The sequence below is a fragment of the Sceloporus undulatus genome, chromosome 4 (assembly GCF_019175285.1).
Source record: "Sceloporus undulatus isolate JIND9_A2432 ecotype Alabama chromosome 4, SceUnd_v1.1, whole genome shotgun sequence".
Classification (NCBI taxonomy): Eukaryota; Metazoa; Chordata; class Lepidosauria; order Squamata; family Phrynosomatidae; genus Sceloporus; species Sceloporus undulatus.
Window position 1 is genome coordinate 220329442 of NC_056525.1, and position 17576 is coordinate 220347017.

General features: G+C 41.5%; 1 protein-coding gene and 1 long non-coding RNA gene across 4 annotated transcripts in view; both read right to left on the reverse strand.

Annotated features, from left to right (window-relative positions):
- STK3 (serine/threonine kinase 3) overlaps nucleotides 1-17576 on the reverse strand; it is an 881840-nt gene that overhangs the window by 97169 nt on the left and 767095 nt on the right. The window lies entirely within an intron of this gene.
- LOC121929409 overlaps nucleotides 5910-17576 on the reverse strand; it is a 42825-nt gene continuing 31158 nt past the window's right edge. The window contains exons 2-3 of one of the 2 annotated variants that reach the window (XR_006103665.1): nucleotides 10397-10552; nucleotides 5910-10310 (exon numbers count right to left, since the gene is read on the reverse strand). This is a non-coding gene — a long non-coding RNA (uncharacterized LOC121929409). Of the gene's footprint in view, nucleotides 10553-17576 lie in introns of both variants that reach the window. The other variant, XR_006103666.1, reaches the window with a different exon arrangement.

Genomic DNA, 17576 nt, shown 5'->3' on the forward strand with positions numbered 1-17576 from the left:
GTGTTGAGTCCAGTGATATATCAAAAACACACAGAGCTTCCCAACTCCTTTCATCTTCATTCCCATTTTATGGAGCAAACCTATATTGGTCCAAACTCTAGAGCATGGGTGATGAAGATCTCGGAGCCCAATATCCTTTTTTCAACCTGAGGACCCTCTAGGACAGTGGTTCCCAAACTTTGGTCCTCCAGATGTTTTGGACTTCAGCTCCTAGAATTCCTGAATGTTGGTCAAGTTGGCTGGGGCTTCTAGGAACTGAAGTCCAAAACACCTGGAAGACTAAAGTTTGGGAATCATTGCTCTAGGGGATGCATCAGCCCATGAAAGTGAAACCTCTTTCCTTTTAGAACAGATTGCTCAAATAAGGTAAGGGGAGGCCCTTTCAAAAGAGGAAAATGATGCCCACTAGAGGCAAAATTCACTCACTTTTTGAAAAAATATAGATAAACATTTCTTTTGTTTTGGAGGTCCTTGGAGGATCACAAACAGTCTGGGGGGCAAACTACATGATTCCCACTGCTGTTCTACAGTTACAGTCTGTCATTCAGTAAACACTTGGCAAGAGTGTTATTGTCAGCAGTCTGTATGTCTAACCATGTCTTCTGAACAAATTGTTATGTTTACTTTCTGTTTCATACGCTGTGCCTTCAGACCAAGAGGACCCCGAGGAAGCATCAAATATATCTTTGCAAATTGCAAAAAATAATGAAATGAGCTCAGAGAAACATTTACCATAATCTAGTACCTTTTGGGCTAGTGTTATGACATTTGAAAATATGAAGCTGATCTATGCACAAAGGGTCTTTCCTGCATCAAGCCCTGTTTGGAGGGGAAATAGATAGTATGTTACATCCTGTTCCTACTTTCTGTCTCCTGGTAGCTGCTCTAGGTAATCATCAGTAAGGCTGAACATAACCTATAATTCTTCATCACTCGAGCCACTGTTTATCATGACATCAATAGGAGGCACATCATCATATATTGACCTTTATGGTCTGAATGGCAGGAAATGGACGTCTTGAATTATGCTTGTAATCCTGGGGCTTTTCAAGCAAAATGGGCTTCAAGTGGAAAAATAAAATGCCAAGATGTACCAGGGTCAGGCAAACAAAAGCCTGAGTGAATCCATTAGGGCAGCAGAATTGGGGATGATATTATATACCCACGTCTTAACCCTTTTCCAGAGAACTGAAGGATTCTGTGTGCAAACCATTTGCTTTTATGAAGGACTTCCAGCCCAAGATGTTCTGCTTGTGTGGCAAAAGGAATATGCTACTTATCTGAGGAAAAATGGAGGGGATGCTTTTATTTGAAAGACAATATTTCCCCGTATGAGCCTGTTTGAGATCAAAGATCTTTCAGAGAGGCCCTACTCTCTGTCCCACCAGTTTCTCAGGCTCTTTGGTGGGAACAAAGGAGAGTGCCTTCTCAGTGGTTGCTCCAAGACTTTAGAATTCCCATTGTAGAGAGGCAAAATGGTGCTCTTCTTGCACTCTTAAAACTGGCAAGTCAAGGTTCTCCTATTCCATCAGGCTTTCATGAATTCATGGGAAGGGCTATGAATGGTGTGTTTTGTTAACTTTTTAATGAATTTTAAATGGTTCTAGTTTTATAGATTGATTTAAATAATTCTGCATGTGTGTTTTTACCAATGTTAATAATCTGTACCGGTTTTAAGAATTTGCAAGCCATCCTGACTCCCATTATTGAAGAAAAGGCAAGATGCAAATGAATATAACAACAATTCCCATTGAGGTTGCATCCACACTAAAGAAATGATCCAGTTTGATACCACTTTAACTGTCATAGCTCAAGGCTATGGAATTCTGGGAATTGCAGTTTTATGAGACATTTAGCCTTCTCTGTCAGAGAGCCACAAGAAACTACAGTTCCCAGCTTTCCATATAATTGAGCCATGACAGTCAAAGTGGCGTCAATCCAAATTATTTCTGCAGTGCAGATGCTGCCTGTGTTACACTGGGTAGAAACACACATGATTTATGGTACAACTGATATGTATTAACTGAGAGTAAGTGCCACTGAACTCAATGAGATTTACTCATCTGCAGTCTGCCTTGCAAAGAGGTGAGTTTTTCTTTGTTGCAGATTTTTAAAAAGAGGTTGGGTGGTCATGTAGCAGGAATGGTTTAGTTGTGGGTTTTCTACACTGAGTAGCAGTTAGACATGATGGCCCTTAGCATCACTTCCAACTCTTGCAGTTCTATGATTCTGTGCTTCTGTAGTAGGTGTAGCTCCCCACCCCATTGCCTTAAGACTGAGGAACTGAAGGTTGTTTGCTGTTTCTTAAGTAACCTATATCTGGTCCTTCCTGTCACTTCTTATTACCTGTGCTCCCAACTTGTGATATATAGTATAGTGCTCCCTCTACATTTGCTGTAGGATGAAGGACCCACATGAATTTGGAAAAACTGCAAATAAAATAAAACATGGTTCTTTTTATCTGAGAGGACACCTCTCTAGGAATTTCTAGGTCCTCCAGTACATCTCTATGGTCAACATCTGCCAGAAGTTGGTCAAAGAATCATGCTGGAGGACCTAAAAATGCCAAGAGAAATGTTTTCTCTAGAAATGTCTAGGTTCTGCAGCATAACTCTATGATCAGCTTCCAGCAAGTTGTACTGGAGGACCTAGAGATTCCTAGAGAGAACATATTAATCAAAACCACAAATACTCAAACCCACAAAAGTCAAAGCTGCAAATGTGGAGGCTGTACATGCTACACAAACAGATTTAGCATTAACATTCCACTTAATGACAGACCCTCTATTATTCTTTTAGGCTATTTCATTAATATAATACATACACAGATACACACACTACTACCCTTGAGGGATGAACATAGACTTCACATTGTCTAGGCATATTTGTTGTTGTTTGTCTTTAAGTTGTTCCCAACTTATGGCGACCCTAAGGTGAACCTATCATGGGGTTTTCTTGGCAATTTTGTTCTAAGGAGGTTTGCCATTGCTTATCATTAACATTGCTTCTAAGGCATCACACACCTTACATCATATTTCTTCATATTCATCATAGTAAACATTCACTAAGACACAGTTATTATAGTCAAACATTTATATGCAAAGGGATTTAGTAGCACCTTTGGGACTAACTGAAAGAAAGAAGCTGGTACCAATGAGCTTTTGCAGACTTGAGTCTACTTCCTCCCGTGCATAGTTTCCTTTTAATATCTCATAGCATAGTGTGGATTTTATCATCCCATGTTGGCTACTAAAAGCAGACACTGCTGAGTTTTGTAATGTCTGGCATTTGGGTGTTGCTGTTGTCATCTCCTTGCCCAAACCTCCTTTGTTGTGTAGTCTTATCCCTGATTGTTTGAGCCTATCTGAAAATGCTATGGCATTATCCCCGTAAGCTAAACTGTATACCCTAAAGGAGCATCCTAGAGATATCTGGTTGTTTACCACTGGAAACAGGAGAAGAGCCAGAGATTTGGGGGAAATGATTTCTTACAGCTACTAGATTTTTTATAGCTCCCAGAATCCCCCAGTCTGCACAAACATTGTTTATGCTGGTTGACAATTTCTAGGAGTTGAAGAGCAATAAGTTAATTTGTTGATAGACTAGTTGGAACCATGCACTTTGAACTGGCCTCTTCACATGTTCTTAAATGCGAGGCCCTATAAGTTTCAGGACAATAACATTAAAGAGGCTAGCCTCACTAAACAGAATAACATGTCACCTTGGAAAAGCCTTCTAATAAATTCAAATTATGAATTTGTGAAAAAATAAAAAATGATTTCTTTTCTTTTACCTTGTAGGATAAATTGCAACTCCTAATGGTATAATTTGGGGTTTAATACATGGCACTTGTTTAGTATGCTGTAACTGTAGGTCAACCTATGGGGAGATCTGATGCCATTGGCAACTGTGAAATTACAACTCCACAATGTCAACAAAAATCTCTCAACAAAGGGGAAAATAGTTTTATGTAGGTTTCTCTGCTTCGAGTCTCATAATCACTGTAATTTTTAGGCAGTGTGGTTGAGGGTTTAGAGGACTTAATATGGAACTTTCAACAAATACAATTTTGGTGTGTGTGACATTCAGAGAAAGCACCCATTTTATTTTTAGAAAAGTCAGTCTTGTTATATGAGGAAATGCAGTCTGTCTAGAGAAATTATGCAGAGGCAAATCGCCCAGAGAGGATTATGTTCCCTCTGTCCAAATTAAGCACTAGTGTAACTTCTGTCATGATTTTGGAGATGTAGTTTCCAACCCTTTGAAACTGACATGTTCTGAGTCAAACCCAGACTTATTAAGGTTATTTTGTTGGCCAATAAATTTCAGAATCCTCCGGCAAACATGTCTGCTAGGGATTCATAGAATCATAAAGTTGGAAAAGGGTTCATGAGCCAAATTCAACCTCCTGCTCAGTGTAGGATCTCCAGCTAAAACATCCCCAGAAGATATATGTCTAGCCTCTTTTTGAATATATCCAAAGAAGGAGCCCCTGTCACCTCTCTAGACAATTGGTTCCATTGGCCTCATTCACACTGCCTAATAAACCAGTTTTCAAACTGGTGTAAAATTGTTTAAAGAGTCCTTGTTTGCACTTGCACCGAATTTCTGGTGTGGTTTGCCAGGAGGGTACAGTGCTGAACCCATTTAAACCAAATCCATGGCATCTTTTTATTTTAAATGACTCGATTCAGTTCAAGTGTGAATGCACTGTCGATTGGATTCAGTTCCCTGTGGCACAGTCACCCCTGTGATGCAACTCCATTTTGATTTGATCATATTGATGAATGTGAATGCAAAGTGGAATGAATTGAAATGAGCAGTGTGTGAACATCTATTCAGTGCTAAATCACTTCACTGATTCAACTCAAAAATCGGTTATTACATAGTGTAAATGAGGCCATTGCTGAACTGCTCTTACTGTCAAAAGGTTTCTTAGAATGTTTAGTCGAAATTGTATCTGAATATCCCCTGATATATTTATCAATTCAGATATGCAATATTAAGATAACAGCATGAGTGGATGTGGTTTGCCAGGACATCTATAGCACCAGTGCAGGTAGTGTGAATGACACGTACACCCAGACATGTGGAAAGGTGTGGGGAAGGAGGAGCTTACTACAAGGAAGCACCCCCATACACTCACCCTCATTCTGAATTTCAGATGAGAAATGAAAGCCAAAGAATGAGTTATGACAAATCAGAAACAACCAGAATCCCCCTTCTATCTCTTGTGTATTCCTAAAACACCCCCTTCCTGTCATCCATTCCTGGGGATCCCAGGTCTTGTCTAGGTGTTGTAAAGTCCATGAAGCATTATCAATCAAAAAACCTCTCTCATCTCCTGGATATCAGAACAAACTTTCCACTTGGGAAACCTTTCCAGGATCCATCAAGGAGCAATCAAACTTTTGATTTCCCACAGAATCTTGGTGACTTGGGATTGGCTTTAAGGGTATAACAAACCCAAAAATGAAATTGTTTTGCTATAGTTACAGCAGTCAGCCCTCCACGTGCTCTGTGACATTTATCTTCAGACTTCAGTCCGTATTCGTGGAGCAGCCATTTCTCTGCATAACTGGAACTTCCGTTATGTAGAGAAATGGCTGCTCTGTGAATGACGGGATGCCTCCATGACAATTTAATCACGGGGGAAAAGCACAACCGGCGATCACACCCTCACACTTTATGGATGACTTAGCGACATTTCTGAGACGAAAATAATAATAATTTTTATTTGTATTTTCCCGCCTCTCCCTGTGGATCGAGGCCGGATTACATCAACAAATTAACACAGTACAGATATAAAATACAACCAATAAAACACTGACATTATTATTAATTCAGTAAAATAGCTTAAACATCTAGAACATCTAAAACATTTAGAAAACATACATCATAATAACCAGAAGTGAAGCATTTTATCTTAAAGATTTCCTATAAGAGGTCGGATGGATAAGCCCACCAGAAGAGATCCGTCTTCTTAAAGGCATGTAAAGGATAAGCCTCCATGTGATAATCCCCTAAGAAGTTAAGACCTTGGTCCCATTCCTGTTCCTGTGTAGTCCTTTATCTTTCACTGGCATTATTGACAATGCCATCCTGTGCCCCAAACCCTGTCAGCTTCCTGCCTAAAGCTTCATAGTCAGAGGTGCTCTCCTCAAAAATGTTCTTGGCAGTGTCATCGGTGCCCCCATGAATAAGAAGAAAGGGGTACTGATTTGTGTTCTTGATGAGTTTTGTTATCCAGGATATGTGTGCGCACTTCCTGATTCATCTTGTCAAGCTGGCACACTGGTGCCTCTATATCCCTGAGCAATGAGTCTCCAACCATCACCACCTTTCTTTTCTTTCTGTTGCAATTGGGGTTACCTTGACTCCTTCCATGGCATGCAGTATCCTCTGTTGTTAGCTACCTGTTTGATCATAAAGATGTAGAAAGTGACTGCTTTGTGGGAGAGGTTCTGAATCTTTTCACTATGGTTCATGACTGCCCTCCAGAGTGTTTCTTCACTATGATAGGTCTCTCCATTGGCACTTTCTTCTCATTGGTTCTGTGGGATCAGTTCTCCCTGTATTTCATCCAGGAAGTCCTCATGTTCTCTGATGCACTGAAGGGTCTCAACATGTAGCTGTAGTGCACTGACCTTTTCCAAGACAGCTACCCATTTGCACTTGCTGCTGGTGTAATTGGTGTGAGGTGTATTGGCAAGAAGACAAAGATTGTACATACATTGCAGTAGACAATGATGGTTCCTTCTGCTTCCATCTCTGCAGTTATTTCTCTCTCCTTTCTCCCTGTAATATCTATATGGGTTATATGGGATATAACTGCGCACATCTCAGGGTGCACACTGCTGGCTAAAAATGCTTGCTGCCTTTCCCCACCTGGCTGCTTTTTTTGCTCACAGTGACTTCAGCAAAGGCAGATGGGGGAAAATAAGCAGATGAGCTGCTACTCCCCCAAACCTTCACTTCCTTATCTGCTAGCTCAAAGGTCTGTTGTCTCTCCCCACCTGGTTGCTGGAGGAAAACTTCATTTGGAGGGGAAATTATCATTTGACAGGGGCACAATGTCCTTATTTTGCCTCCCCCTCCCATTTCTGCCCTTCTGGTCTACTGTAGTAGGAACTAATAATTGGATTTATGCCAATGTCTTTAATCTCTGCACCAAGTGCAATGTATTTTTAAAATTAGAAGGAGTGCCTCAGCCACTATGATTTCAAAAAACGAATTCCTTCCTTGACCTCTGCACAGTGGGGACTTTTCTTACAAAACAACTGTGAAACTTCACACTCCATAAAAGCTTTCAGAATTCCACTGCTGATTGCACACCCTGCAAAATCCCTCACAGTGGTGTGTAACATAATGTTACGCCTGCTGTCCTCACTAAACTTTTAAAACATATCTTGTTTTGCAAAGCTTCGCTTACTTTGCCAGGCGTATTTATTTCTGATAGGACAGAACACAAGAAAAACAACAACAAAATACCATCCTGCCATGGGTAAGTTGAAGAGGCAAGATGCATTTGAAATTTACCAGCACGTTATTGTGTGAATAAGTATTATCCGGTGACTTTGAAAAAGCATGTTCTTCATCATCTTCAGTTTTAAAAGGAAAAGCATTCTTTAAAAAATATTGGGAAAGATGATATTATGGATATTATCCATAATAGAAAGCATAGTGTCATAGTTTAAATATTAGGCTAGGACTCTGGGAGCCCAGCATTCAAATCCAACTCAGCCATGGAAACCCACTGGGTGGCCTCTGACAATACACACTCTCTCATCTTAAAAGGAAGGCAATGGCAAATCCCTTCTGAATAAATCCTGCCAAGAAACGGCAATGATATGGTTGTAATAAATCAGAAATGACTGGAAGGGACATAACAACAATTATTATATTATACCATAAAACAGAGCTAAAACCATAAAATTAGCATTCAAGTTTAGAACAATAATAAGAACAGGTACAGACTAAAAAAAAGTCAAACCAGCATCACCACTGAAACCTCAAAAGCACAATCAAATGCTTCTAGTTGTGCAAAAGTGGAACTGAGGGTGGATTCAGTCTCTACTCCCCTCTGCAGCTCCTAAGCACCCTAAAATCTGTTCGCGGGGGGGGGGGAATGGAGAACTCTCTAGAGCATTTTTGTCTCCTGCAGCTGGAGACAGTTGCAGGAGTACTTCCTGCAGGATTGAAAGGTCCAGTGCTTCTGTGAGCACCGTACTGAATTTAGGACAGGATGCTTACCAATGATAAAGAAAAATAAAACAAAACTGGAGGACTTAAAAATCTGGGACGATGAAACTTGCCCTCCCCTCCCAAAGGTAAACAAACATAAAGTAGGTTCCAGAATACCCTTCCTCTCTTGGAATGTTATTCCACAGGAAGGGGGTTATCACTGGAAAGGTATTACTAGGAATGAATTCTGCCTGATATGCAGAGAGGCTTTCTTTTTACAGTATTTTTACATATATCACAAATAATCGGTCATTTCACATTTCTCTCTCTGGCTTTTCCAAACATTTAACAGAAACAAGAAGTAAGCTAAAAACAAAATGCCAGTTTAGGATAAGCAAAAGTAAAAAAGACATGTCCCTGAGAAGAAGAATAGGGAGTTGGGTTAAGTTGCTTTGTCTGTTTTTCTTTCAATGACGCCAGACTCTGGAGGCAAAACTCTCAGACAATATGTTTAGAAGAAGAAGGGAGGAGGGAAGAGAAAATCAAAAAGATATTCACTTGTTTTGTTTCAAACCAAGCAGGGACCAAAAAAAGACAAACCACAGCTTATCAGATCCGCAATGCCCTTAAGACCAAAGATGAATGATAGAAAGTACACACTTACTTACTGCAGACATTTCTCCGTTGGAGTTAACAAACTTCATCCTAGGAACATTAACTGGGAGATATAAAAAAACAAAAAAACAAAAGAGATTTCTCAGACATCAAGAATTCCTAAGCCACCTTTCATCCTTCTAAGTCTAAAATTACTTGACCTGTTTGGACAATAGGAGCAATTTCACAAAAATCATTTTGCAAGTGTGAAATTTTTGTTTAAAAAATTCTGAAACTTTCTGAATTCACACATTGGAAGGGGAGAATTGTGCCCCTGACCCCACTCTTGTGGAGTTCTGTTTTTCCTAACTGATGATAACTCTAACCAGACTCTCAGACAAATGGAAAGTAAAAAGGCCCCTATATATTTCCCGCACAACTTGCCCTGTTTCTTAGGTCCAAACTGTATGATATGTTTAGTTTAGAAGAGGTGCCCCCTCAAGTGCATTATTCATAATAACATGGATTATTTTGCATTTTAATGAGTTTTGTTTTGTGACTGTTCATTGGAAGATAAACATAGGCTTAATTTACCTATCTGGTTGTCAAATTATCTCTTCCCCCCCCCCCTTTTTTTTTTTTTTTTTTTTTTTTGTGGCAGGGAAAGCGTATGCATCATAGCAATATACATTTCCCTGAATGCTCAGACTGTCTTCTTGAGCATTCTTGCAAGTAATGTCCAGTTTCAATAGACTCCTGAGTGCTTGTCTCCCATTTCCACCATGAAGACTACTGGTTTGTTCTGGGCCTTTCTTGCACTTGTGGTCTTGGGCCTTTCAGCTTTTTTTATTGTCTTATTCTTTAAGCCAGAATGTCCCTCAAACTGGAGAAAATGATCCCTCTGCTCTGAAGTGTGTAATTGTACTTGAGTCACGGCTTCACGTGGGGAGAGGAGACCTTGTCAATTTTTGAAGTGTTGAAGGCTCTTTGCCACCTCAATCACCAGGGTAACCAGGTTAGGGCTATTCCAGACCCTGAGAAACCTAGGCGTTCATCATGGCATGCCAACAGCCTCCCAGCCAGTCTCCTTGCTGCCTCCAAGCAAATAGACCCAGTCCTTCACAGTGTTTGGTCTTTAGGAGTCCCTGTCTACCTGCAAAGAGCTGCAGTGGAGCACTCTACACCAGAAGGCAAACACAACCCCACCCTACCCCAAGGTGTCATCCAGTGCTATCCAAACACCCTGTACCACCAGAAATACCCCTGGCTGCATGATAATTTCTCCTTGGACTCTAGATCCTGTTTGTGCCTCTTTCAGATCCTATTGGTTACCACCAATGTCTAACAGATGCTGTCTGGATGGAAATTGGCTTGGCTGAAATCTTCCACAAAAAAGCTACAACTACATTAGACAGAGAAAATGAATTCATTCCTAGCCTGCATCGCCCAAGGTGGAGGGAAGGAATGTGCAGGAATATTTCATTTTCAGATATGTTTAAAGAAGCTCTTCCTCTGAATCTTCTTGGTGAAATCTGAAAGAGACATACACATGTATTTCTTTGAGGCATAAATGACAGATCATTGATGGGTACATTATGGAATATGAAAATATGCATACTTTAAATGTGGAAACACAGACTGTAGGATATTTCAGCTTTGGAGAATAGCTTGTTTCTGAGAAGGTGGCCTTAATAAACCTTTGACTTCTTGGCCTTCCACATCTGAAACTCCTATTCCTTTTTAATGGTCATTGACATCTGTTTAAACATGTGTCCTGTGGGTCACATAAAATGGAAAGTTAAACCTTGGTCCCATTGTAAAAAAAATAAAATCTTGGTTCAAGACAAGTTAAGTGAAAGCCAACATTCCTAGCTTTGATACTGTCATGGTCTTGTCATTTTCTATGGAAATTCCTGTCCTTAATGTCTAATTTTGGAAGGATACTTGACTTCTTATATTTCTTAATCCTGTAATGAAACAAAGGGAGTCATGTATAATGACAAGTGTTAGTACATTTTAAGATATCTGCCTATAACTTCTAAGGAAGAGGAAGAAATCCATTTCAGCTTCCTTTTCATAACAATGTACCAAAATCATGAATTTATTTTTATTTGGAACACAAAGAACTTGCGATTTTAAATAACTAAATGCAAGAGAAAGCAATTGCCCCATAAAGCTCTGGGATCTGAGTGTTCAATTCTTGAATGTGTTATGTTTAAATGCCCTCATTGCCCCCATCCCAAACTAGAATCTTTGGTCCTCCAACGAACATTTCCAAATTTCTAGCACTGCAAAGAGTGGAACAGTGAAAATAATTCACACCCTTGTTGTTAGCTGACATCAAGTTGACTTCAACTTATGGCAACCCTATCAATGAGAGACTTCCAAGGCCCCATTCCCACTGGGCACAAAAAGCGACATATATTGTTGCGATTCTGGCTCAATTTTTTTTCCGAGTCCTAATCAAATCTGGTCCTTCGTTCCCATTAGGAAAGGCTGTAAAGTGACTTGATTTATTTTGACCTATGTTTTCATTCCGATTCGATTTTTCCCTGTTGTATTTTAAAGCGGAGTAATTTGCTCCCCGTTTCCATTGCCCTTCCGGAACCTCTTTTTTTAAAGCAGCTGTCAGTCAAGCACTTAGGCGATTAGATGTCACAGTGATGTCAGTTGCTTCGATGCATTTTGGTGCGGGCTATTTTTGTTCCCCGTTCCCATTTGCCTCTTTCAAACCTGTTCTTCTGTTTTGTTTTGTTTTGTTTTTAAGCAGTCAATCAATCACTTGGGCACTTTTCCCCTCTGGGAAAAGGAGAAGGAGCCTCTATTCCCTCTATTCGCTTTGCCTCCCAAGATCTCCTTTGCCTTCCCAGAACCCCTCTGGGAAAAGGAGAAAGAGCCTCTATTCCCCAAGTCCCTTTGCCTCCCCCACTGCTCCCTGGGCTGTCTGGGGGGGGGGGGCAATCGAGCAGGCATGTAATAATAGTTTAAAATGATGTTCAATGGGTCTCCTCACACGTCAGTCTATGAATGTGGAGCAGGGGGGAAGTTGCAGGGGGTGTAATGTGTTTACTGCGTTTGGAGGTCAGTGTAGCAATTTGCTATGTTTGGACACCTGACACAGCACCTAGGCGATCGAAAGCTTATTTTTTAAAAAAATAAATTTGTCTACACTTGCGATTGCCTTAGCCTGCTTCCCACTCCACTGGGGGAAAGGCTACGTGAATGGGGGGAAATGGCACCGGTAATGCAGGAAAGGGAACAAAGTGGGTGACAGCCCCAGGCCAGCCATCCCCAGGCCAGCACTGCTCCTCCCATCCCCAAGTTCCTGAATCGGACACCCTTCTCATTCATTTGCCCCAGATTAGACTTGGAAGGTGCAGGAAAAACCTCCAAAAAGGTACAGTCAAATTAACCCAGGTTCGAGCCCCCTGATTCGGGTTTTCCCTGAAAAAATCGATTACATGGGGATCAGCTCTGAATTACAATGGGAACAAAATTGGCGCAATGAGGATTGAATGCACGCTCAAATGGGAATGATGCCCCCATAATCCAAGTCTTGATTCACTTTATAAGCCAGTGGGAATGGGGCCCAAGTCTCCTATCCTCAACAGCCTTGCTCAGGTCTTGCAGACTCAGGGACGTAGCTACTTTTATTGAGTCTGTCCATCTAAAATGTAGACTTCCTCTTTTCCTACTTTTCGCAGCTGGTGCCGCCGAGAAGGATTTGGATTCATCGATCATGGGCTGCGGTTCCATGAGGAGGGACTTCTTGCAACAGACGGGTTGCATCTCACGCCAGTTGGAAGAAATGTTTTTGCCAACAGCCTCAAGAACTTGATCAGGAGGGCTTTAAACTGAGTTCCGAGGGGAAGGGAGACAATATTAAGGAAGGCGAAAGGGATGGCGAAAATAGTCAAACTGACATAGAGGAAACAAGGCAAACAGTGCAAGGACCCAACAGTGGGAGGCAAAAAAACTTGCACAGGCAGCAAGTCAAAGGGAACCATGGTCTGCGATGTCTCTACACTAATGCACAGAGCATGGGAAATAAACAAGATGAACTCGAACTCCTAGTACAACAAAGCAAATATGATATAATAGGCATCACTGAAACCTGGTGGGATGAGTCTCATGATTGGAATGTGGAAATAGAGGGGTATAACCTTTTTAAGAGAAATAGGCCAAACAGGAAAGGAGGAGGAATAGCACTATATGTCAGAGATATTTACACCAGTGAAGAGATCCTGGACATCAATCATGGAAGCCAGGTGGAGAGCATCTGGGTAAAAATTAAAGGGGAGGGAAACAACAAGGATGTTACGGTGGGAGTCTACTACAGACCCTCAAGTCAGACTGAGGAATTGGATGATATCTTTCTAGAACAGATGACCACACAGTCAGAAAAGAGAGATGTAGTAGTGATGGGCGACTTCAACTATCCTGATATTTGCTGGAAGTCAAACTCAGCAAAATCCTCAAGGTCTAGCAAATTCCTCACTTGCCTGGAAGACAATTTCATGGTCCAAAAGGTGGAAGAGGCAACAAGGGGGTCAGCTATTTTAGATCTGATCCTAACCAACAAGGATGACTTGGTTAATGGGGTGCAAGTGGTGGGATCCTTAGGTGGAAGTGACCATGTTCTCCTGGAGTTTGTAATACAGTGGAAAGGAGAAGCCAGGCATAGTCAAACACGCATCCTAGACTTTAGGAGAGCGGATTTCAGTAAACTTAGAGAAGTATTGAGGGCGATTCCATGGTCAGAAATACTAAAAGATAAAGGAGTTCAGGACGGATGGGAGTTTCTCAAAAGAGAGATACTGAAGGCACAATTTCAAACAGTTCCAGTGAGAAAGAAAAACGGGAGGTGTCTCAAGAAACCAGGATGGATGACTAAGGAACTTTCAACCGAGCTAAGTTTGAAACGGAACATGTATAAGAAATGGAAAAAGGGGGAAATCACAAAAAAGGAATTCAAAGAAATAGCAGGCATGTGTAGGGGTAAAGTCAGAAAAGCTAAAGCGCAGAACGAACTCAGGCTTGCTAGAGAGGTTAAGAACAATAAAAAGGGCTTTTTTGGATATGTCCGCAGCAAAAGGAAGAAGGAAACGGTAGGGCCACTGTGTGGAGAAGATGGCAAAATGCTAACAGAAGACAGAGAAAAGGCAGAATTACTCAACACCTTCTTTGCCTCAGTCTTCTCAGAAAAGGCAAAGGGTGCTCAACCTGAGGATAATGGAGCAGAGGACAGAATAGAGGAATTTCAGCTCAGAATAAGTAAAGAGATAGTAGAAGAATATCTTATTAATCTAAATGAATTTAAGTCTCCAGGACCAGATGAACTCCATCCAAGGATATTAAAAGAACTGGCAAATGTAATATCGGAGCCATTGGCAATAATCTTTGAAAACTCTTGGAAAACAGGAGAGATCCCAGCAGACTGGCGGAGGGCAAACGTTGTCCCCATCTTCAAAAAGGGGAAAAAAGAGGATCCAAACAATTATCGTCCAGTTAGTCTGACATCAGTACTAGGAAAGATTCTGGAGCAGATCATTAAACAGAGAGTCTGTGAACATCTAGAAGGCAATGCCATAATCACAAAAAGTCAACATGGGTTTCAGAGAAACAAGTCATGCCAGACAAACCTGATCTCTTTCTTTGATAAAATTGCCAGCTTGGTAGATGAAGGGAATGCTGTGGATATAGTATATCTTGATTTCAGTAAGGCCTTTGACAAAGTTCCCCATGACATTCTTGCAAACAAGCTTGTAAAATGTGGGCTAGACAAAGGAACTGTTACATGGATCTGTAATTGGTTGACCGGCCGAACCCAAAGGGTGCTCAACAATGGCTCCTTTTCATCCTGGAGAAAAGTGACCAGTGGGGTCCCACAGGGCTCTGTCCTGGGCCCAGTGCTATTCAACATCTTTATCAATGACCTGGATGACAGAATTGGAAGCATACTTATCAAATTTGCAGATGATACCAAATTAGGGGGAATAGCTAATACCCCAGAGGACAGGATCAAGATTCAAAATGACCTGAATAGACTAGAAAGCTGGACCAAAGCTAACAAAATGAAATTCAACACGGAGAAATGTAAGGTATTGCACTTAGGGCGGAAAAATAAAATGCACAGATATAGGATGGGTGACACCTGGCTGAATGAAACTACGTGTGAAAGGGATCTAGGAGTCCAAGTAGACCACAAGTTGAACATGATTGAACAGTGTGATGCGGCAGCTAAAAAGGCCAATGCTATTTTAGGCTGCATCAATAGAAGTATAGTGTCTAGATCAAGAGAAGTAATAGTGCCACTGTATTCTGCTCTGGTCAGGCCCCACCTAGAATATTGTGTCCAGTTCTGGGCGCCACAATTCAGAAAGGACATTGAGAAACTGGAGCGTGTTCAAAGGAGGGCTACAAAAATTGTCAAAGGTCTGGAAACCATGCCCTATGAGGAACGACTTAGGGAGCTGGGGATGTTTAGCCTGGAGAAAAGAAGGTTAAGAGGTGATATGATCGCCCTGTTTAAATATTTGAAGGGATGTCATATTGAAGAGGGAGCAAGCTTGTTTTCTGCTGCTCCAGAGAACAGGACCCGGAACAATGGATGCAAGCTGCAGGAAAAGAGATTCCACCTGAACATTAGGAGGAACTTCCTGACAGTTAGGGCTGTTCGACAATGGAATGCACTCCCTCGGAGGGTGATAGAGTCTCCTTCCTTGGAGGTCTTTAAACAGAGGCTGGATGGCCATCTGTCAGGGATGCTTTGATTTGGATTTCCTGCATGGCAGGGGGTTGGACTGGATGGCCCTAGTGGTCTCTTCCAACTCTATGATTCTATAATTCTATGATTCTATACCTTCTGCTTGCCAAGCATGCTTGTCATTTCTAGTCAGTCATGTCTTCTCATCATATGGCCAAAGTATAACAGCCATATTTTAGGCACCTTGGCTTCTAGGGAGAGTTCAGATCCATGCTGTCTGCAGAACTCTCCTACAGCATAACATCTCAATAAGTTGATTTTCTTCCTATCAGTTTTCTTTAATGCCCACGTTTCACAACCATACATAGAAATGGGAAATATGATGGCATGGGCAATCCTAACTTTAGTATTCAATGTTATATCATTATGCTTCAGGACCTTGTCGAAGTACTTCATAGCTAGAATTCTTCTATTTGCAGTATTTGAATTATCTTGGTAACTTTGCTTGTCCCTTTTCTTTGGATGCCTAAACTATATTTCTAAATGCCTGACTGAAATTCTAAAATATTGCAATGCTAGAAATTTGTGGGCTGAAGGAACATTTGATGGCAGGAGGCAGAGATCTTATGGAGGGCAGTGTCCTCATTTTGCAACACATGCTTAGCTACAACCTTGGCCTAACCTGTAAGCTTCAGATGGTTTATAGCAATGCCTTCAAAAAGACCAAGATCCCTGACTTCCAGGGTTAATGTCAGCACTAGTCATCTGTAACCTTGTAAAACATAGCACAGAAAAACACTCTGTGTTCCTTCCTTATTTCCAGCTTTTTCTACTCCCCCACCTGCCCCCACCTCACACTCCTTCCTGGCTTTTAACTTTCCCCTTTGAAATGTTCTCACAGGGTAATGCTGCTTGTTAACTGGCTGCCAGTCTGATTTTTCACAAGTTTGCCACGTCGCAGTGACAGGACCATAGCGAGACCCAGATGCTGCTGAGTAAATAAATAGCACATCTGGGATTTGGAAGTGGGCTGGCTCCACATTATGGAAAAAGCCGATGGTGAGACAGATCCAAAGAACACACAGCTGGAAACCATTAACATAGGAAAGAGAAAGAGAGAGAAGGGGAGGGGCAGAAGATTGGAATCAGAGTTTACTGGTGTTTGAAATCTGGGTGCACTGGGATCACCCAATAGAAACACCTTTCATGGAGCTTTTGAATTAATAGCATTCCTGCTAACAGAATGGTGCCTTATAAAAACTGACCTTAAGTAACACAAATACAATTCAAGCAGCGGTGGCAATGGCTGTAGTGAAAGCTAGATGGTCATAGAGGGAGATGCTGAGAGAATTCTGGTGGTGGTGGGCAGAGTAGCAACACACATGTTTCTCTGCCAACTTGCTTCTGAGAAGCAAGGCTGTGTTTCCCCTGCCCTGGGCTGCACTTGAGAACTTGGCCTAAAGGACCAAAGGGATTTCAATGGCTGGCGGAGGACAGTTTGTCATTCATAACAGAATGGGAAGAGCTGGACCTCTGACAGATGACTTCATATGTATGATTCAGGCATACTGACCACTGAGTGGGTGGCTGGGAACGGCAGAGATTTCTGTATTCCTTGATTCTGAGTTGGAGGGGGGAGGATTGAGAAAACTGGAAGAAAGGGTGAGTGGAAACAGCAAAGGAAAATGCTAACCTTAAGATAAATGTTTTCAGTAACAAGGTTCAGAGCCTGAGGAAATGTTGTTTTGGACTATCACTTCCAGAATATTGTACTCTTGCCAGCCTAACTACTAGCCATGCTGGCTGGGGGGTTATGGGGGGTGTAGTCTAAACAAAACTTTTCTAAACTCTTGAAAGGTTGGACTTACAATTATCAGCACATTAAAGAGAAGAGAGGGGTGCAACAGTAATGAAACAAGTGCTTTGAGTGTAAAAATCCCCTATCAGGTTTATTCCCTTTTGCCTCAAATCACTCTACAAGAGTGGGGCTGGTAAAATTGCAATGGCTACTGATAACACAGGGCCAGTGAGGCAGTAGAGGAGATGATGATGATGATGATGATGATGATGATGATGATGATGATGATGATGA